The 22,829-nt window shown below is 33.8% G+C and overlaps 1 protein-coding gene across 1 annotated transcript in view; it reads left to right on the top strand.

The window, feature by feature from the left end:
• The first annotated feature begins 7,683 nt into the window (after window positions 1–7,683).
• LOC124357480 (zinc/cadmium resistance protein) overlaps window positions 7,684–22,829 on the top strand; it is a 67,647-nt gene continuing 52,501 nt past the window's right edge. Inside the window, exon 1 of the mRNA XM_046809319.1 lies at window positions 7,684–7,899. The gene's annotated coding sequence lies outside the window, so the exon portion shown is untranslated. The remainder of the gene's footprint in view (window positions 7,900–22,829) is intronic.

The following is a 22,829-nucleotide window of genomic DNA, read 5'->3' as shown; positions in this document are numbered from 1 at the left end:
TGTCTCAAAATTAGGCCTTAAGAATGACCTAATTCCTTAAAACAATGAATTGAAGTTCATGAATTTTTTTCAAGCTTTTGCATGTTGTGGCGATATTTGTTACTGATTGGCCAGTGTTCGAACATCTAACACTGAATCCGTTACATGAAGTTTATCAATCAGTTTTTATATTTTGCTGCATGTGGGTCTGCTCACTGCTCTGTAAACATCACAACCATTTTGTTAATTATTTGGAAACTGCAATCAGACATTTTTTCTTGGTGGATTACCAAAAAATAATTTTGTAGTGGTTGAATTATGTTAGTAAAATTTTCTCCTCTTATGGACAATTTTTTAACAATTAAAACATGATCTTCGATTGAATAATGCTCCATAACAACAAATGTCATCAAATACAAAATCACAAGGAAATGTAATGGCGTCAACATACTTTAATTAAGTTGGTACACATAAGATAACAGTGCTGCCAACTTAAAATTGTTACCTCTAATTGAATCATCCAATCTGTATACTAATCTGGGTAATTGTTAATAGTACCCAACACTAGTATGTTATTGTAACCCTTAAGCTATTTTTACTTTTTAGATTATGTTCTTTGTTATTATATAACTTTGTAATATATTTTGTCATACATTTACGATCAAACAAGGAAATGTTTTAAAAGTGGGAATATAATGTTTTTAACTGTGTTTAACGAACAAAATTCGAGAAAGTGTTAGTACAGCAGGTTGTTATGCAAGTTCTGTTGCTTCTTTATTTTTCTTATAGTTTGAATTATAAAGAGTTTTAGTTTTAAAGAAATTTAAATTTCTATAGCAATAAATTCAATATATCATACTGAAAACTCCAATTAAATGTATTATAATTATGTACTTCTTGTAAAATTTTATAAGTTTTTTCACAGTGCAGCTTTTATGAGTGTGATTTTTAAAATCTGTACATACAACGTGTACAACAACTGGTATATGGGTTCAATGATAGAGATTGAAATGTCTCACTCCTCTTTACTAACTGTGATCAAATATTCTATTAAGTACGTTGACTTGCAGCTAGTCTCTTTGTTAAACAGTTTGATATTTAAGAAATAAATTTGTTATCATTCCATTTGTATGGTATTTTATATGAAATAAATTAGTTTAAATTTTGTATTCTCTACTTATTTGTCCTCAGATTTGAAACGAGGTTAAGTAATAAACTGATACAACAAAGTATTGGAATTGAAAGAGGTATCGCACAGATGGGCAGTCAGTCAACAGAATGCTCCTTCACCTTGAGGGGTCAAAATCAATATGGTCCTTCCTTGGACCAAGAGAAACCAATATACCATGTTTCAAGTCTTTAGGATTTTTCTTTCAGAGTTATCACACAGACGGAAAGACTACCATTTGAACTTTTGACCCCAAAATCAATACATTTATTCCTTAAACCAAGAAGATCGTATGCACGAAATGTCGTCTCGGACTTTTCTATCAAGAGTTATCCCACAGTGAGATGACTGCCCTTTAATCTTTTGACTCCGAAATCAATATGGACCAAGAGGAAACTGTACCAATTTTAAAAACTGTAGGACTTCTCTATCAAGAGTTATTTCACAGACAGAGGGAAAATGACTTAGTTTCAATATCCCATGCTGGGGGTCAATAATAATTCACTTCATAGTAGACACAACGTAACAGTAAACTGTTAGATTGATCTATATTAGAAGGCCAAGTGTGGTCTGAGAAGCAATTAGTTGGCTAGGCTTTGGTGAAGCCCTATCACTCATAGGGTTAGAAAAATGTTATGTCTGTGTGTCTGTTCATCCGCACAAAATTTCATAAACAAGTAAACTATAGACGAAATTGAGCAAGAGACTTCATTTCTATATGAGGAACACTGAGCTGAATTTGATGATGGTGCAGTTAGGATTTCTTGACCTAGATTATGCTATAATTTGTATTCTATGTGTCTCTGATGTTGAAACAATACAAAGAGTTCGTTTCAATCTGTTCTGTCACCAAATCATCCCCATACTAGGATATTTTAACGTCATGTTGAACCAGATACCATGTCCAAATTTCAATAAATTTGTGTTTTCATTGAAGAATGAGCTCTTCTTAAAGTAATAATTTAAAAATTATGTGATAGTTGTGTGTTTCTTAACTACGCATTAAAAATTTTTGCCATAGATATTAGAATTGAGGAAGGTTACATTAAGAACACAAATTGAACATTTACTATCCAAAGTAAATTTCTGAAATGCTCGATATGTGTGATATAACAGAATCATAGGTAGATGATATATGAGTGTGCTAAGGAGGTGCTCTGCTTGTTATTAGGGTTGCAAAAGTCTACCTAAGCAATATGGTATCAATTATAATCCAACTTAAGATGTCAAAAGCAATTGGGGATTCATAAACTTATGCGAGACATTGATAAAATGTAAAAAGAGAATGAGTAACAAACGGAAATCAGTGAACATATGGTCCATGATGTGATTTCGCCATGATAAAATATGTTATTGGTACTTGTTTACCAAGCTATATAGATATAAAGAACATCATATTTGTTTTTGTATGAACTAAAATAACATTATTCACATTGCTCTCTTGAATATGATAAATTTACAAATGCACTCTCTTAACTGTTTAGTTATAACAGAAGATCTTCATGCTTTGAATTTAAGATGGTAGTTGATCCCAATACAAACTCCATGAATCATATGCAATCGCTTAAAAGGGGATATAACGAGTCTGAAAACTTCGTCTTTGAGTTGTTTTAACCCAAATCTAGTTAGGTGATTTAGATGTGAAGGTTTTGCACCACAAAATGATACAATTACTACCAGAGAATGTATTGGTGCTGGATCACTTCAAACTGTTCTCCAAACAAGTTTGCATGAGTGATTATAGCTAGAACCGCATTGGGAGACAAAAGTTACTGGTTCAGGAACATCAACGAATGGCTGATGTTTTTTGTATTATAAATTTGTAGGCTCTATGACCACACTTTTCAAAGGTCTTCCTTTGAGTTGGTTGTCACTACACAAGACACTGTTGTCTCTGTCAAAATTAGGGGCTTAAAAAAATTTAAAGTTTCTCTGTGTCAATCTTGCAGAACATTTCGACCTTCCAAGAAAATGTGATTCAAATCAGGATATGTTATTAATTTTAACGATGCTCATCTCCACTGAATGAAAGTACAACTCATGTCAGAGATATGTTCAACAAAGATAATTTGTACTGATAAACAGTATTTATGGCCACAACTCAATTATCTTGTTAGATAAAGTAATCTTGTTTAAATGAGTATGCTGATAAGGACATCCTAATTTTATTAAGTTATATATGGAATGGTGTGACCATCACATTTCGGGACAATAATATTTCTTGTAAATTAAATAACATTTTTTTTAGTTAGTACTTTCAAAAGCATTTGTTTAAGTCAATGCATTTTATAATTTATCATTCAAAAACGAAGGAACCAAAGTCAAAACAATCAAAAAATTATTTTGAAGCGGTTTTTCAATGTGCTTTACCCCCAAACATTTTTATGTACAATTTTACAATAAGACGTGAGATGAAGTGGGTGTATATAAAACAAATCAATACTAATTAAGGATTAGTATGTGACTGTGTAAGCTGAGTGCTGATGTGTCAGGTTTCTATGAGTGAAATATTAAGAATTGACTTAGTACTGAAAACAGAGGTTTCCTGTGTCACCACTATTCTCTTAATTGCAGTGCTTAACAATACACAACATTTTTGGTTTTGTTGTCTGGCTCGTAAACAAAGCTGATGCTCTTTTGGGAGAAATAGGAAACAAACAACGTAGTAAGAGAAGCGAGAATTTTCAAGAATAATATCGCAAAATTCAATGCCCTTGTAGTTTATTTTATTAATAGAAAAAGCCAAGCATGCGAAACTGCAAGCATTTAAAGTGAAATGGCATGTCATTGGGGTTTGTGGTATTAAAACTTCTTCTCGTTAATACCTTCTTCTATGAATTGTTGGTGCAGATGGCGTTGTTTATAGGATTTTCATCGCAAGTTAGGTACCATTATAATGACATGGTTTGTTAATATTTCTTACATTGTGACTATCAAGCCAAAATTGAAGATTGTGAAACAACAGTCCATGTAATTTAATCCAGAGAGTTTACAAAACTCAGTATGGTAGTTGACGTCTTAGCTAGTAGTAACAGACCAGCAATCAGTACAGTACTTCCTCAATTTTCCAGCAATTCCACTTTAAATCTTGAAATGTAATTAATTTATATCAATGATTTTCACAGGCAATGTAGCATATTGTTTCAACCAATGATTTAATAATTTTAAGCAATATTTGATAATATTATTGACGAGTTTGGTGTTTGATTCAAACGGGCAAAAATTACAGAGTAATGTACTGTAACCAGTAGAAATGCCAACAACTGGGATTTTGCCATAGCCAATTTCGTGCAATTGTTTCAAAAATATTTCTCCAGATTGGTCTTTCTAATATTTAATTCACACACATATTTACTTTTAATTTGAGTGTCTTTATTTGTATCTACAAAAAAGGTGACTTTATATGCATTAAAGTCATCGGCTGGGATTGACCTGAAAATCACTGATATTTAGTGAAAATTGCCTGCCAACAAAATCCATCCCATCACAACATTGGTTAGTGGTTTGTTGTTTCATAGATGGTGCATTATTTTTTTTTTTTTTTTTTTTTTTTTTTGTTTAATACTCTACTAGCATATACTCGTGGCCTCACCTGCAATTTCTATGCAAGACACTGTGTATTTGATTAAACGACTCCCATGATTTCAGTAATACTTGAACTATTTTAGACCAATTTAGACTATATCAAAAGTCGAAGTTCGTAGCTTTGTTAATTAAGGCACTTGCAAATGTAATACAATAGGGTCCTATGACCTTTTTAAAATTGGAATTAGTCATTTAACATGCATCAGATAACTTTTCATTGTTCATGAATAAGAGGACCAGAGGTTTGAACAGAATTGTGAGTATTTCTTATTTCAGGTTTTGCATTCATAATTAAAACGTAATATGTTTCCGACGCAAAATTGGAGTTTGCTATTTTACCCTGAGAAAACATTATAATATATAAACTACATATAATTTTGTAATGCGGTCGGATTCAAAACATTACTGTTTTCTACATTGTATGGACATATTGTTACTGAAAACTAAAACTAAAAATCATTACAGAAAGTGTCTTAACTATTTATTATCTGTCATGAAAATTGCAATTTAGTGTATCCTATATTGGAGGGAATAGTTTGTTGAATCATGATAATGCCCAGTCCCTCCGTTTTTGTTTTTGTTTGTTTTTTGTTTTTTTCAGCTACTGTAAATAATATGCCATCCCATAATGTCTAAGGAAACTAAATTCAATACCTGACATGTACACATTCAAAATTCTGTCTTGTTGCCACTATGTTAAAATAAAAAGTGTTGTTACTTTTGTTACGTTTTCACTCTATAAAATATGTAAACAAACTGAAAATAGTGGTTAAAGTAACGAAACATATGGTCCTGAGTTGCCATAATACCAATAACACCTGGTTCAATAAAACCTGACACTTTTTAAACAGCTGATTCTCCACTGTTGTTTAGAGTCTTGATATTTGCTACAATACAAATCCTCTGACTGCTACACAACTGTTATTCCGTAACAAATTCCATATTCCTCGTCACGGAGCTGTTCTTTGTAGGAGTACTATTAAAAAGTGGGTGAACAATTTCAGAAATTATGTTTCTGCATTAAAATTTGGAAATAGAAATGGGTTTATTATGGTATCAGCAAGATGGAGCAAATTCCGCACACGACAGATGTCTCAATGACTCTTACGTTTCCGGGACATCTCATTTCACGTTTTGGCGATGACGCATGGTCTGCCTGGTCTCCGGATATCACTGCTTGTGATTTTTGGTTGTGGGGATACCTTAAGAGCAAATTTTTTTGTTACGAAACCTCACACCTTTGCCGATTTAAAGAACTGGATAAGAAATGAGGTTGCTGCAATACCAATTGTAAGCCGAGTACCGTAATGGCAAATTTTCAGAAAAGATTACAGTTATGTGTGAATGTTGGTGGGGAACATTTATGCCATGTGATATTCCATAAATTTAAATTGCATAACTATGAACATACTTTGACTAGCTACTTTAATCAATTTTAAGTACGGTATGACTTCTTGTAACATTATTTCATTTCGAAAACTATCATGTTATTTTGGACCACCATTTATAATTTTTTTACAGAATAGTTGATTACAGTTACCTGGCTCTTTCGATTAATATTTCTCAACTTTAAAGACCAATATTGGATTTTTTTTAACTGCTGTAGAAACCAATGGAGCGTAGTCCGGAAAGATTTTCAAAATAAGAATAGGCCTATATTCATCCCAGAGACCCTAAGAATTCCCATGTAAAAATTTCACTATAATCGGTTAAATAGTTTATGCGTAGAAGCAAAACAAAGGCACGTTCGCATTTATAGGATTATGATTTAATGATTTGGATTAGTATGTCTTGCATCGTTCAGTATAATACCTCCAGAGATGTTTTAGCGGCATCCTACAATTATCCCAAAGTTGGTTTATCGTATACTGAAGAAAACTCATTCATCACATTGTTTGTTGCTCCAATAAACGTTAATATGGCTATAGAATTTTCGATTAAATATTGTACTTTGCTACACGTTACCTGTCGATGGCGTTAGAACGTCCGTTTCCATAGTATCACACTTCAGTGCTCTTTTCGTTAAATATATATGTCACTGTTACATTTGCAGAACTCGTACGCCACCCATCATCAATAGCAGTCCCACTCTTTATGACTAGTACAAAACTAATTTGTTTTACGACATGTTTAATTTTTAGAAAATAAGTAGATGTGAGAGTTTAATATACACTTAGCTGTCTGATATATACTTAGCTATGTTATTCCCATAAAAGAAAATTACAAAGGCCTTAGGGCTGATAACTGAGGCACGCATGTTCTCTAACAAGTCATTCTTGAGAGATTTTTAAGATTTATAAATTTACCGCCTGCATTTACAAAGAGAAATTCTACTTTATGTGTACCCAAATAAAAATGGCTAAAGATTGAGATGTGGATTGTTACAGTATGCACATGAGTTATAACTTCAGGAAGTAACACGTATTTATTCATTTATAGTTTAAGGAAATTATATTTTTTTAGGTATGTTGTTAATGTCTTTTATGATGAAAATTGTTTTTTTAGAAAATGTTTATAGAAATGACATGCCACTCCCTCCAGTTATTTTTAATATACATGCCTAAGCTACATATCCTTATCTTCAACCGAACCATATTCTATGCGCTGATTACAAGATGTCCTGTATTCTGTTTAAAATACTTACCATTCTTATTTAATTATTATTTATTAAAATACTGTTTTCTCTTTCCCCTGTCTTTAAGGACTCTAACCGAAATTTTGTTTAAAAATTCAAGAAAAATATTCTAATAAGAAACTGAAGGCACCAACTCAACTTAGAAAAGTATCGCGTAGTGGTCTATTATAGAAATTTGTGGTAACTTTGACTTTACATGGACAGTCAAAGATGTGACAAGTATATTAACCTCTTTTAATTCATTACTCTTTGGTTCAAACCATTTGACCTCAGAAGTCAGAATCATTTTGTAGCAAACAGCTGAGTTTGGCATGTTCTGTTAGTTTTGTTTACCTTGATTAGCCGTTTGATGAGTAGTTCGGCATAAGGTTCTAATCGAGTAACTTGAGTGGTAGACACTAGACATTTATTTAATAGTAGACGAATTGTTATTTTAGTTGTTTACTGATAGCTCACCCTAGCTCCTCGGTCTCTTCCTCAAAAGGTGTAGGTTCTTCCTGAATCCTGTGATAACCGTGTCCTGTACTGAGTGGTAAGACTTTTCTCTGTTTCAATATAAACTAGGCCTATCAATTTATGAGTATTGTTTAATTATCGGCATGCACTATAAAAGATACAGCTATAAGTTTTTCATAAAACATCCATTTTTCATATAGCCTAGTCCCTGATTTACATATAATTTACACATTTTTTCTTCAGTTTGAGGTGTAATCTAGTTGATAGTTTGAGAGTTTAGTACAACTAGTCCAGAGAATTGTATAGGGCCTACAAGGACATGAAGTATATTTCAATGATATGATAAAGGAGTGTTTCATTTTCCGATAAATGGGTTCATCAAAACAAGATCATTCTAGATCATGTTGGCAACTAGAAATAAACCCATTGTGTTATCACTTGGTCTAGGCCTAATCAATTTGTGAATTGTATAACTTTTCTATATTCAAAGGATATATATTCGAGCAGGCTTAAAAAGTGGTCTAGAGTAAATTTTTATAAGCGGCCTACACTTGTTATTCACTTGTTATTCGGTTTGTTTTTATCAAATGGTTCAATGTTTTTATCCAAAGGAATAATTCGATATTACAATTTATTTAACTTAGCACATGATTCCAACTTATTAGTTACAGTAATTTTGATGTAAACAATAAACAACAAGAAGTAACTAATATTTTGAGACTTTGGAAATGGTGACGAATATGAGGAAAATATGTGAGATATTTCTCACAAATAACAAGATTTGTTTAAGTGGCTTCAAACATGTGGGTTTGGTTCCTGGTAAACTCACGGGGAGAATTCTTTCCTTCATTTCACAAAAGCAGTTACTCATTAATATCAAGCTTGGCAAGTTATAAATATTATAAGGTTTCTTTGATACTAAATCTAGAGACCATAGTTGGTAAATCTAGACCATAGTTGGTTTGTTGTTTTTGTAATGTTAGTGTTAAATTTATGTTTTTAAAAATTGTAATGTATGAGATTCTAATATTACAATTTATATAACCTAACATATGATTTCAACGTATTAATTACAATAATATTTAAGGTATAAAATAAATAAGAAGTTAAAAATTTGTGGAGAATTTTAAAATGGCAATGAGTATGAAGAAATTGTGTAGGATATAATTCAAAAGTAACTAGATATTGTTTCTAGTAGCTTTAAGATGTGGATTTGGCTCCTGGTTTTAACCCATAGGGTGAATCCTTACCTCCATTTCACAAAAGCGGTGGACAAAAATTAAGGCAAGTGCAGTCAACCACTCATACCCCATTTCGTTCCTTAAAAAGTTCTTGACCTGTTTCAATGTTTCAGCAGTACTTATTAGTAATGCTGAATTATTTTGTTGTTCAAAAATTAATTGAACAAATTTGAAATTTTGTGAGGGGGTCCGGACCTCTTTGACTCCTCGCTGGCTACGTCCTTGGTGATGATGGTAGAGGGGAGGTGTGACCAAATGTCATTGTACTCAGGAAGGCACAATGCCTGTAAGGTTGAGAATCCCAGATTGATACAATTACAATACAGTTTTAACCGACTTGTTATTAACCAGACGTTTCACTATCATTAAAATATAATCACTGAATATTTGGTTAAGTATGAATTCACTTATAATTTGTATCAACCTACTAAGTAATTTTTGCATCCTTTGTAATGATAAAAACAACATATCATTGTATAATAGCATTTATGAGTATTAATACTGACATAATAATATATATATTGCTACCAATACGTGTATTATCTGATTGAAAAATTTAATATTTATTGAGATTACTTCATTAGCTATTAATTATTTTCTACATACACTAGTATCCAGAAAATAACACTAACATAACTTATTAACTGAAAGGCTAAAAAAGTAAAAGATTATCTTGCAAGCAGACTTAGAAAGAGACGGCGGTGCCTGGCGGCTGAACTAGTGAACTAATCGACCCTCTGCCCTCTTAAATGAGCTAATGCAGTAGCAAGAGTCGTTGGGCCAACGCCTAGCTCTGTAATCAGCCTTGTTTGAAACTTAGCATAATTTATCTAATTTAGGTTTGTTGGCCCAACAACCCATCTAAGTTAATGTTGCTATATATTTCTTCATAATTACACATAACACATCACTGATCGTTGGCCCAAAGAACCTATTTTATACTTGTAATTTACAGAAAACTAAACAAAAGGGTTGTTGGGCCAACAAGCCATTCGGCTAACCAAGCCATTCCCTTAAGAACATCAGTATAATTACCTGTTTACTCCACCATTAAGATTTTTACAATATATATATTAAAACTGTATATGTTTTGCCATTTATCAAACAGTGAAGGTAGAAAAAAATTTGCTGTTATTATTCCGTACTGCAAAAATTAAACTTGTCCGTTTTATAAAATCGTTGGATGCATACACTTTATAACAGTCGCAACAAGGGTCACCCATATTTAAAGGAGTTTGAATTGCCTAACTTCATATTTAATAGAATAGAATATATTAATTGAGTTGTCAACATGTATATTACACTGTATTGCAATAGTAAATATATAATACGAATTTTTCATGGTTAATACCAATTTATCAAACAAATTATATACAGGGTGAGTGGCTCTTGGTGTGACAAAATTGTTTGGGTTATAATGCAATGTAAATGTAATAGGCCTACAATGGCGGTTATAAAAAAGTGTAATCCAAAAATTAGGTCTGAAATGAATTATTTTCAGTTTTTCTAAAAAACTCGTGTTTTTTGTACATAAATCTGATATTTCTCAGCAACGTACATAGACATATGTGAGCAAACTACATCATTTTTAGATTCTCCGTTAAATTTTTCAATTTGAAAAAGTGATCGGTTCAAACGGTAAGAAAAGAAAATAAGCTTCAGGTTGATTCAAATGGCAAAGTTGCTAAGTTTCAGAAAAAACTGAAATATCATTGAACCCCACCTTTTTACCACACCCCTGTACACAAGAATGTGTCAAGTGATATTAAAAACTTTGCCATTTAATAGGCTTTAAAATGGTTATTGTCTGCCAAACTTGCTGGGTATAGTGTGTGTAGTTGGCTGTTAACATGGCTGTGTACCTTAGAGAACATGCGTTATACGTCAAACACGATTGAGCTTTATCTGCACCTCTCCTGAGTTTCATCTCCCAGGGCTGACACCTTGGCCCACTGTTATGTATAATATTTATTAAAAACATTGAAAGTCAGTGCTTGTTTGCTGACAATTGGAATATTTTCTCAAGAGTCGATTCTACATCCACCTAGCACAATCTCCAGCAGTCACTCCAAAACATCCTACTCTACGAATGCAATGGAGCTTAATATCTCCAAGTCTCAAACAGATTCCTTCAAACGTATGAAAGTTAATGTAGTATACTTCTGACTACTATGTTGGTGGCACAACTTTGAACAGAACGGATAGGGTGAAGGACCTGGGAGTTATTTAGACCTTGTTTCTTATTCCAAAGAACACATCCTTCATATATTACTTCAAGAGTCTACTTTATGCTTGGCTTCATTTGTAGAGTTACCAAATAACTTTCTTCAGGTCACTACAATCCTTGCTGTTGTATAAATCTGTTGTACAACCAGTATTTTTGAATATCATGTGTTTATGGTTATCAGATTGTTGGATGGTGTCCAAATCCATCTACTAAGAATCCTTAGGGTCAGACTGATTATCAAAATATTACAATGGATATTCAATGATTTCAATGGTGGAAGGAATAAAGTGTTTGTATGCGTATAAAGTACTATCTTTTAGCATTTGAAAAGTTGTTTCAAAAACGTTATCCTTCTTATTGTCTTATCAGCAAAGGAAACAGTGTGGTTATTGATTTATTTTGCTATGGTGGATCTTAAGCTTTCACTGCCAAAACAAGAACAATTTATTGAACTCATTTAAGTTGTAATTTAAATTCTATACCAGAAAAGTTGGATTTTGGATCCTAGCGTAACATGAGTTCCAGAGTTGAGTGAAAAGACTTTAAAATACATCTTTTTTTAAATTCAATCTATTTAGTAGAAACTGTATTTTCAGCTCTGTCTGTCATCAAAGATCATAGGAACCAATCACGGAGGCATAGTCATTGTTAAGTCATGTGATATCTTCATTGAAATCTAACATTGACAAATCAGAGAGCAACATTTGTATGTTGCAACACCACTCCTTCACATTGAAAACTTACTGTTTTATTATTTAAAGCTGAATAAGTATGATCATTAAATGCAACAGCTTTCTACAGATAGATGACATTATACCTTGTTATGGTTGTGAGTTTTACATGATGCTTAATATTGTGTAAATGCATATTATACCAAATACTTCATTGCTTTTCAATATTTTTTAATATTTTGTAAAAAGTTAAAGTTGAATTGGTTAAGTTTTACTTACCTCTTATTTATCTCCCTTCAACTTATCCTCCTCCTCTCTCAATGCACCGCTGTATTCATATTTTCCATGAAACAGTGATGGAAATCTTTTAAGAGCACCCTCAAGACTTGTGCTACATTCTGTTTCATCTCCCCAGTGGTTCGAAAATTAGTTTCAATCCACTCAGTCGACTTTTGATCTTGGGAAACAGCCAAAAGTCACATGGCGCTGAATCAGAACAGGCGGGGTGTAGCGAACTGGGATCTTCTTATCAGCTAAATACCGCTTAACGTATAAGGCTGGTGCAGAGTTGTTTTCCACAGTTCCGAACGTTTTTTTTTTGTAACTCGCTCATCAGCAGTAGCTAGGATGAGAAAACGACGCTATTTTCTCACGATTCGGTTAATTTTTTGGATGTTTTCGTCGGTAGTTGAAGTGCAAGCACGAGCGGGATGCTTCTCATCTTTCACCTCTTCTCGACCTTCACGAAACCGTTTGTACCATTCATAAAACACGCGCACGTGACATAGTAGAATCTCGGAACATTTCATTCAAAATGTTCAAACACTCGATAGCTGATTTTTTTTTTTTAAGTTTAACCGAAAACGTAATCATAACACGCTGCAGACAATTTTCACTTGATGCACATTAAACGACAGTTGTGGCCGGACTACTGGAAGGAGTGATGTTATTTTGATATCCACGGATTTATGAGTACCTGAGGAGATAATCAGTCCCCTGCCTACCCGCGTATTAGCTCGCCGGTTAATAAGCTGATGACTATCTCGTTTTCAAATAGCTGCGCCTCGTATATAGTATGAAATATGGAAAAAATATGTGCAAACAAGTAGTATGAAATACGTCATTAGAGAGGTGGTCCTTGATTGCGGTTTACTATTCTTAAGTAGTTCCTGAGATCAATAAGTTTGGAAAAACACTGTCCTAAGCTGCCCTGGATTTCAAAAAAATGTGGTTTTAACTTTAGTTCCTGAACTCACAAAAATACGAAATATCAGTTGTATTTATTTTGTATCATTGTAGTACTTGCTCCTAAAATAATGAAAACAGTGCAATTGCAGTTTAAAGTTAGGGTTACATCTAAAGTCTGTTGACTTTGAACAGGTTATATATAACAAAAAGAATTATTTAATACATAAGTATTATTATTATTAACATTTGATATAACCTTCCATTGAAGCAACAAAAAAAAATAATCTTATAACAAAGAAATAAGTACTAAATGGGGGCTTATTGAATAGAAAGTTAAGTAACTGTTGTAACCTTCAAACTGAGGCCAGGCCAAGGGACTGAGCAACAATATAATTTGATGCATAACACTGCTCGAAACCTGAAGGTCCGAGACCAAGGAGTTACTGAAGCAAGACGTGTTACCGTATCTATTATACAATTACACTGACATTTAATTAATTCTGATAAACACTTATATAAGCCTACTTTACTGCTATATCTTAAATGATATATATTTTGTAAGACATAACAGGAGTTAAACTAAATAGTGAACAAATGTAAGAAGACGCATGGCAATCTTAGTCTAATTTCAGAGTCACTTTAATATTAATAGTAAATATAATATTGTCACTTACAATAGTCAAGGATTTGAATATTGAAAATTTGTATAGTTGTAAATTTTTCAAGAAAGGTATAGTACTTTGTGTAAATAAAGCTAATTTTGTTCATGAATACCGTATATATGAATAAAATTGTGCCATGAATATAAGGTAGTTTAGTTTTCCTCCCAAATGGTAGATGACGTTAGAGAAATTGAGATATGACTTCTAAACAAAACTGTTTACATTCTTTTAATTACTATTGCAATAGAGTAATTTAACCTTTTAAGCCCAATGAGCACAAAAGTGCTCATTATTTTAAGTCACTAAAATAAAATCTGTTCCAAAATTGTTGATTCCCTTTTTAATGACTGTATTTTGCACCTGGCCACGCACCAGATAAGACAGAGGTAAAGGATTTTATTACCCAAAAAATGTTCAGAAACAACACGGCTTCTTTTACCATTACACGCAGTGGAAATTTTCTTAAATCCGTACGAATTGAGTTTTAGTTATACTGTAATTAAATTCCTGAGCGTAACACATGCATGTTGTGTTACCCAATCGTGTAACGAATAAAGTCAAATTTAAACTGGTGCCTAATTGTATTTCTTTAGGTTTATATAATATTTGCAAACATGATTTTATCGGAATGAGTAGTGGGTTCAAATCGAAATATTAAATGTCCACGAGTACTGCCACCCTTGATCCTCGCTTTTACTTTCATGTACTTTTTATCAGTGTAGGAATGATAGTGAAATCATTGCAAGATTCCAGACAGTTGTATATTAATGTCTACCAGTCTTTTTTATCGCTTTTCATTTAAATTTACTGAGTTTAAACGCTTAACGTTTTTCTCCCCGTACGCTTTTTAATTATATTGGCTCCATTATTTAATAATGGGCAAGTCTTAGTATTGTGTTGTTAATACTGCAACTTAGTTACAATTATAGTTTTAATTTAACAGAAGTTGCAATTCCGGATAATGTATGAAATGTATTAGATTATAAAATTGTACGTAATCATATCTTAGTGGAGCCTCTATAACTTATCTCTTGAAACATTGTTATCTTTCAATGAAAACACGGGTTAGTCGTGTCACGATTTCAATATGTTCATATCTGCCTTGTTCAAGCACGGGTCTCTATTATCTGCCCTATTTATTAATTATCAATCATTAAGTCGATATCGTTTGGCAGTTGATATGAATACTTGAGAACGTAAACAGAAGATACGTTACTTTCCTTTGAACACCTGTCCTTGAACAAATATTGTGTGACGAGGAAAATGTAGGCTATACGCCATTTAGTGTAAGTTCAATGAAAATCTCTGATAGCGAAATTGTTATTTTTATATGTATTAGTATAGTTTCTCAAGGAAAGTGTAGTAGGTATATATCTATACACCCGCGGCTTCGCACGCAATTTTTTTAGGTTTTCCACCTGTATGAGCAGGCTGGTTTGAGTAAATTACATTTCCGACGCTAATGTTGAGTTTGCCATCTTCTTCTCACGATCAAGAAAATATGTTAAAAAGTTTGTATATTTATGGTCATTGTAATTCACTTCAATGTTAGTATTTTTGTTCTATTGCTGATTTTGCCTTTTTTCTGATCAAGAATATGTATAATATACACAGCTCTGAGAAACCTATTTTTGTCAAAAGACAACTAATTTAGGTTTTTGATAACAGCATTTAAATGTAAAGTAAAGGTTACCTGCTCCTTTTGCACGCAGTTTAGTAGGCGTTGCACATGTATAACCACTGTTGGTTAGAATGAATTATAATCCTGGCGCCAATGTTGGGTTTACCTTGTTGCCACGGCCAAGAAAATACGTCAAAAAGCTTATATTTTTGGTAATTCTTATTTACGTTGTTAGATAGTAACCTTATCTTTTAGAACTAATATTTGATAAAAATGTACAGCTAAAAGTACATTTACAATGACAATAAATGGTTTGTTTCTTTATAAACTGAAAAATATTGTGAATATATTTAGAGCTGGAATTAGTACATTAGTTCAAAAGCACAGTCCAGCGAACTGTTAGAATCGAGCGAATTGCTCTTTTCATTGCTGTGTTGATCTTTTGGCGTCGATCAAGATGTTCCTCCATGTTGCCCCATGTTATGCTGTGCATCTTCGAGACGTTACAATGATCCAATTCGATGGTGAATCTGTCCTCGTTTATATAAAATCAAAAGCAAAGTCAGTATTACGTATCTAAAAACACTTTTTATTTAGAATTTTATATGAATAACTTGGCGTTTACTGAAAGAGATTTCTTGTATGGATAAGTATGTTATGTTATTTTTCTATACATATCTGGAATGTTGGATTATATCCAGGTTCCTCAATGATCTGCCCCAAATTAAATTATTTAGTAATAATTGTATTTCTGAGTATTCGCTAAACAATGTCGTGATTCTGGTGTTTCGCCACGAAGCAATGAATGCAATGAATGCAATGGCTCAAGTGGCGGAGTCAAAATTTGCAGTTTCACTTTGCCACCAAGGCAAGGCAGCACAATCTTGGCGTTTCTCCAGATTATTTCAATGCGTCACAATGCTCGCAACCACGACCATTGAGCCAATGCGAACGGAAGCATGCGATCGATGTTGCAATCGTATCGAAATGAAATAATTTAATAATCTCTTCTTGCCGTCGAAAATATCTAGTTGTTGATCTCTAGTTTGCTCTACGATTTCACAGTCACTCGAGCCGTTTCACAGACTGCCTCTCTTTGCTCTCGTGATTGAGAAGCACGCAGTCTGGCCATACTAACGCGGCGCCCTTCGCGTGCAACTTCTTGTTCTTCTTCAGTGGTTTCATTTGCGATGTTTCGAATCCTAACTGCATTACGGATGTATCGGGAAAGTTGACATCTTCTCGGGCGCGGCCAATGTTAATAAGAATGATTCTTGTACAAAACAAACACATTACCTGTGAACTTAGCGTTAAAATTCAACAAATCATACACAACATTACGTGAACTGTCACTTGCGTTTTGTTATTATAATACATCACTATTCAACAGATTCGTTTTACTTTTATTATTTTTACTGATAAAATATCATATTATTAATACTTATTATCCTATTCCCGTCGAAGACAAATCCAAAAACACAAAATCATTAAAATCGGTCCAGCTCTTCTCGACTTATAAACTATGTAACTAACACGACTGTCATATACATACTAGCAGTTGCCCGCGGCTTCGCACGCAATTTCCTGGTGAAAAACAGTAAGTGTATAGTGATATTCACGTATTCTCTTTCTATCACATTCTAAATACTACTGAGATAATTGATAGTCGTTTCTTCTTCGTGAGCCCCTTGGGCGCAGTATGAATGTACGTACCATATTTCCTGCCTCTATCTTTCGTGGTTTTTGCTAGGTGTTGGTAAGTTATTCAGTACAATTCATTTATATGGATGAATGTCGATTAACCAATTTGGTTGTAAAAATCAAATTCGGTCTGATAAAATTAATTTTCTGTCTAAGATATTTCCAGTATTATTGTGGAGTTTGCCTTGTGCTCCGACCAAGGAAATGTAATAAAACGAAAACCAATTTCGATCATAAAGCGTCTTCTTTCGGCTCTTTTCATTTACCTTTGATCGAACCAAATTCGATTACCTTATGTGCAAACATTCACGGCTTTGTAAAATGAGGTGGTTTTTATAACAGCGTTTTATAGTATTTTCATTGCATTATATATTTTACTAGCTGTTTCCCGCGGCTTCGCACGCTTTTCGTAAGCGTTTACCCGTGTATGTGCACTTCTGGCTCATGTAAATTATATTTCCAACGCCGATGTAGAGTTTGCTTTGTTGCCACGATCAAGAAAATCTGTATATGTTTATAGCCATTGTACACGTACATATGTTTTTATTATAAAGTGGTCTAACACTCAAAGCTTTAAGTTCCAACACCATAAATTTATCTTCAAAAAAAATATACATCACAACAATTTTTTGTCGCATTATATATGTTTACAAAGAACAGTTGATTAAAAATTTTGAAAAGACTCTTTCACTTAATAACATATGTTTGCTGCAATGCATTTCTTACGGGTATTTCTGTAACCAGTGGGGCGGAATCCTGAATCGGGAAAGGGATAAAAAGTATCCTATAACCTTCTACAGATCAAGACGAACAAATTTAAAAAAAAAATTAGGCGAATCCGTCCAGCCGTTTGTGAGTGATGCTGTTACACACGAACAGTTTCATTTTTATATATATAGATTGATCAATGGTGCAATCTAAATTTAAAATTAGGTAGTAACTTCGTCTATGCAATCTGAATTACACTACTGATCAAGCACTTTACAATAATAATTTTCTAAATTTTAAATGAAAACAAATGTTTCTGCCTCTTTGATGAACTTCAGCTGAAAGTATTAACAGCTGTTAAGTATCAGTTCACTTTGTATTATGTGTCGTAGCGCAGTCTGCCGGATCGAAGGCAAAACATTCTAAAATCAACAACAGTTTATAAAAAAAACATTCATTAAATAAACAATTTAAATTGGACAGTGTTGTAAATCTAAACCATTCTCAAATCCCCTTCAACACACACACAAAAATTCGTCAAAATCGGTCGAGTCGTTTAGGAGGAGTTCAGTGACATACACACCCACACAAGAAAAAAAACACACACACACACATATAAAGATATATTTCTTATAAATACATGTGTTGTAGTAAAGCTAAGGTGTTAGACGTGTCTCTATAAAAACGCATTCATTGCCTCAGCTTACACAAGCTAACTGAGGATTAGATATTGTGCTCCAGCAAGGTGTAACCTTCATTCAGTGACATACACACACACACACACACACACACACACACACACTTCTTATAAATACATGTGTTGTAGTAAAGCTAAGGTGTTAGACGTGTCTCTATAAAACGCATTCATTGCCTCAGCTTACACAAGCTAACTGAGGATTAGATATTGTGCTCCAGCAAGGTGTAACCTTCATTCAGTGAATAGGTTCGCCCATAATAGACAATATACGTTCTTGCTTGGAGACTAGAGACGTGTGTGTGCTCATGTGCTTGTGCTCTTTCTTCCAGGAATAGTCGTCACGCGTCCTCGAATCTCGCCCGTGTCATCTTGTGCACGTTGTGTAGAAATACTGGGAAGGTTATTTTGCGTCATTCGAGTTAGGTAGGTAGGCCTACACACTAAGTTGTTCGATTTGACGACAGCAACTCGACGTTTACGTATTAAATCTCCGATTGCTATCTTTTCCAACAGGTATCTTATCTTTTCTTTTCAGTGTTGTGGTTCCTTCGTAACAATTATTTTAGTTAACTATGTATCCATTAACTATTGTTGTTCATGAATGAAACTCCAAATATACATTTACAATAAAGGAATCACGGGGACCGCCAAGCCATGAGATGCGTTTACTCTACAAAAAGAGCAAGTTGTTACCAAGTGGGAACTACAAAATTGTATTGTGGAAGATCCCGTGTCAACGAAGCTGTGGGCCTATGGTTTACGTAATTATTCTGTTCTGAAAACTAGAGGATCTTATTTGTTGGAAACATTTCGTACGGTCTTACGGTTATGATGGAACCCCATATATTCCCCACTTTTCTCAAACAGTTATCTTCTTATCTTCCAGAGGTGCGACTCTCGAGTAGACGAAAAGATATGAAGGATCGGCGTTAATTTTATAGATAATAAATATGTAACAGCGATGGTTATTAAGGGCTCAAGAAGTCCTTCAAATGGTGTCGTCTGTGCGATAACTCATGATACAAAATGTCCTTGAGACTTGAAACTTGGAACACAGGTCTCTTCCGCTCCAAGGAAAAACTCTATTGATTTTGGTGTCATGATTCATGATATCAAAGAAATCAAAGTTACAGTTCGAGAAAGTCACTAATCCGAGAATAGTTACAATCAGTTTGGTAAAGAGTTTAGTTACGTTCTGTCAGGTCATTCGTTACACCATTGTACCTTTTATTTTATTATTATTTTTTTATTCTTTTGGAAACTTTAATATACTCTAATAATAAAATCCATTTAACCCTAGAACTGGCAATGGTGTCACTCTGTACTGGCGGCTCTATTTTAACAGCCTCGCAGACGTTTCTTATAATGTATCACATTTCATAACTGTTAGTCCAAATATAAACTATTACATGTCAATGTATTCACAACTATATGGAGAGCATTGTAATAACAATATCTTATTGTTTCCATGGAAACATATTTTTATTTTTTTACAAAATGTAAGAAAAATGTTTTTTGGAATGCTTAGCAATAAGCTTTACATCCAAACCGTAAATGTATAACTTATTCGAAATTTCGTCCTGATTCCAAAAATATATAATTATTGTAACTTTTACCTCAAAACGTATGTGTTACAGGGCTTTGTATGAAAAAGCACCCATATTTACTTATTTTCAAAAATGCGTACATTTCTAAATAAATATTATTGTTCGTGGGTAAACGTAATCTCTTTACTGCATTTATACTTATATAAGTATGACAGTTAAAACAAAAATGAAATAAAATAATACATTTTAATCTTACCTTATTTACCTATGTACAATATATACAAAGTTTCATTTTTCACTCAGCGTCACTAGATCCCGCCCTGCGAGCTCTCTAAGATCATTTGATCGGTCTCTAAAGTTTTCACCCATACAGGACAACTAAAACTATAACCTAAGAAAGCTAAAAAAACAATAATAACAACACCAAATACTATTGGATTCGTAACCTCAAACACATAACCCGGCACTTGTTTTACAGTTTCACAACAATGTGGTTGACCTGTACTACGTTCACGTCAGCTGTCCAAAAAAAAACAATGTTTTACGGTAAACAAAGAAGACAATAATCGAAGTAAGAACAGTAAATCGGTACTATAGTTATATTGCTCTTCCAGAATATATCAAATAAAAAATCATTTATATCACCTTAATTGCCTACAATTTCAATAACTGTACATGTCTACTTTGGCGACGAAAATTCGTTTCATACCAGCTCTAGGGTTAAACAATGCAAAATCATGTGTAATATAACAATAATTACTAAAACGAAACTTAAAACAACCATAAACTTATTCAGGCAATTTTCAAACAAACTCTACAAACAGTGTCTTCATGGACACTCGGAAGTGACTGTCATCACTTTTTTATGAATTTTAATATCTAATGTAACTTAGAAACATTTTAAATTAATGAAAACGCACAATTATATACCCTCAAAAATGCTCCGCTACTCGTCACGACACCGCGATCGCAATCGCGATCCAACTGAGAAAGTGTTGTATTTTAGTTTAGTTGTTTACGTCACCTAACAGCATTAAAAAGTATAAATAATAGTTGAAAATGTTAGTTTAGGTAATGTATTGGCCTTTTGTATGATATCGGACAGAATGGGATAAGTTATAGAGATATTAAAATGAAATAGAAATCGTTTCGTTCCGAGACTCTGGCACTCTTCGCGTAGGAACGTCTCGTCTCGGAGCGAGATTCTCGGCACTCAATCTTGTTTTTACATCGTCTCGTAACGAGACCCCTGGCACTCAAAGGGTTAAACTTAGAATAGGCTGTGGAAAACGCTGTCTAATACGTAGTATTAGTATATGTATCCTATGGACCGCTCTCTGTAGTGGTGGTTTACAGGGACCAACAAGAAACGGTTACTCAATTAATACGGTTATCTACTATATTCAGAATACAATGTAGGTATTCCTGTAGCTGAGTTATTCTAAAATATGTAAGTAAGTATCAGGATACATAGTGAGCAACAATTACAAATATTGTAATAAAGGAAGGGGCTCATTGTGTTTCAAAACTGTACTCTTGTTTTAATACAAATATCAGTATATGAAGATAGTTTTAAAACCAAGCTTGTACATGAGGAGTTTAGTTATGTTATACAAAATAGGAGTAAGGCAGACCATTTGTCATGTTACAGGCTTAGAATATTCCAGTCCGATCTTATGAGATTTCATGTACAGTTCCAAGTCTGTAGTATAATTCCTTCTGGACAGACAGATAGATACACCTCCAGAAGAAAACTCGTGCATGCCACGCGAGTATAAGCTTCATGTACAGTTCCAAGTCTGTAGTATAATTCCTTCTGGAGAAACAGATAGATACACCTCCAGAAGAAAACTCGTGCATGCCACGCGAGTATAAGCTTCATGTACAGTTCCAAGTCTGCAGTATAATTCCTTCTGGAGAAACAGATAGATAAACCTCCAGGAGAAAACTCGTGCATGCCACGCGAGTATAAGCTTCATGTACAGTTCCAAGTCTGCAGTATAATTCCTTCTGGAGAAACAGATAGATACACCTCCAGAAGAAAACTCGTGCATGCCACGCGAGTATAAGCTTCATGTACAGTTGCAAGTCTGCAGTATAATTCCTTCTGGAGAAACAGATAGATACACCTCCAGAAGAAAACTCGTGCATACCACGCGAGTATAAGCTTCATGTACAGTTCCAAGTCTGCAGTATAATTCCTTCTGAAGAAACAGATAGATACACCTCCAGAAGAAAACTCGTGCATGCCACGCGAGTATAAGCTTCATGTACAGTTCCAAGTCTGCAGTATAATTCCTTCTGGAGAAACAGATAGATACACCTCCAGAAGAAAACTCGTGCATGCCACGCGAGTATAAGCTTCATGTACAGTTTCCAAGTCTGCAGTATAATTCCTTCTGGAGAAACAGATAGATAAACCTCCAGAAGAAAACTCGTGCATGCCACGCGAGTATAAGCTTCATGTACAGTTCCAAGTCTGTAGTATAATTCCTTCTGGAGAAACAGATAGATAAACCTCCAGAAGAAAACTCGTGCATGCCACGCGAGTATAAGCTTCATGTACAGTTCCAAGTCTGTAGTATAATACCTTCTGGACAGACAGATAGATACACCTCCAGAAGAAAACTCGTGCATACCACGCGAGTATAAACTTCACGGAGCTTGTCCAAATCCAATGGGAGAACGTCATCGAACATCATCGGTCTTATCTGTGTAAAATGAAGTTTCATGCTGAATTTCA

Source organism: Homalodisca vitripennis, chromosome 3 (assembly GCF_021130785.1).
Source record: "Homalodisca vitripennis isolate AUS2020 chromosome 3, UT_GWSS_2.1, whole genome shotgun sequence".
NCBI classification, from domain to species: domain Eukaryota; kingdom Metazoa; phylum Arthropoda; class Insecta; order Hemiptera; family Cicadellidae; genus Homalodisca; species Homalodisca vitripennis.
The sequence above is the reverse complement of the archived record's forward strand: the minus strand, read 5'-3'. Positions and strand labels throughout refer to the sequence as shown.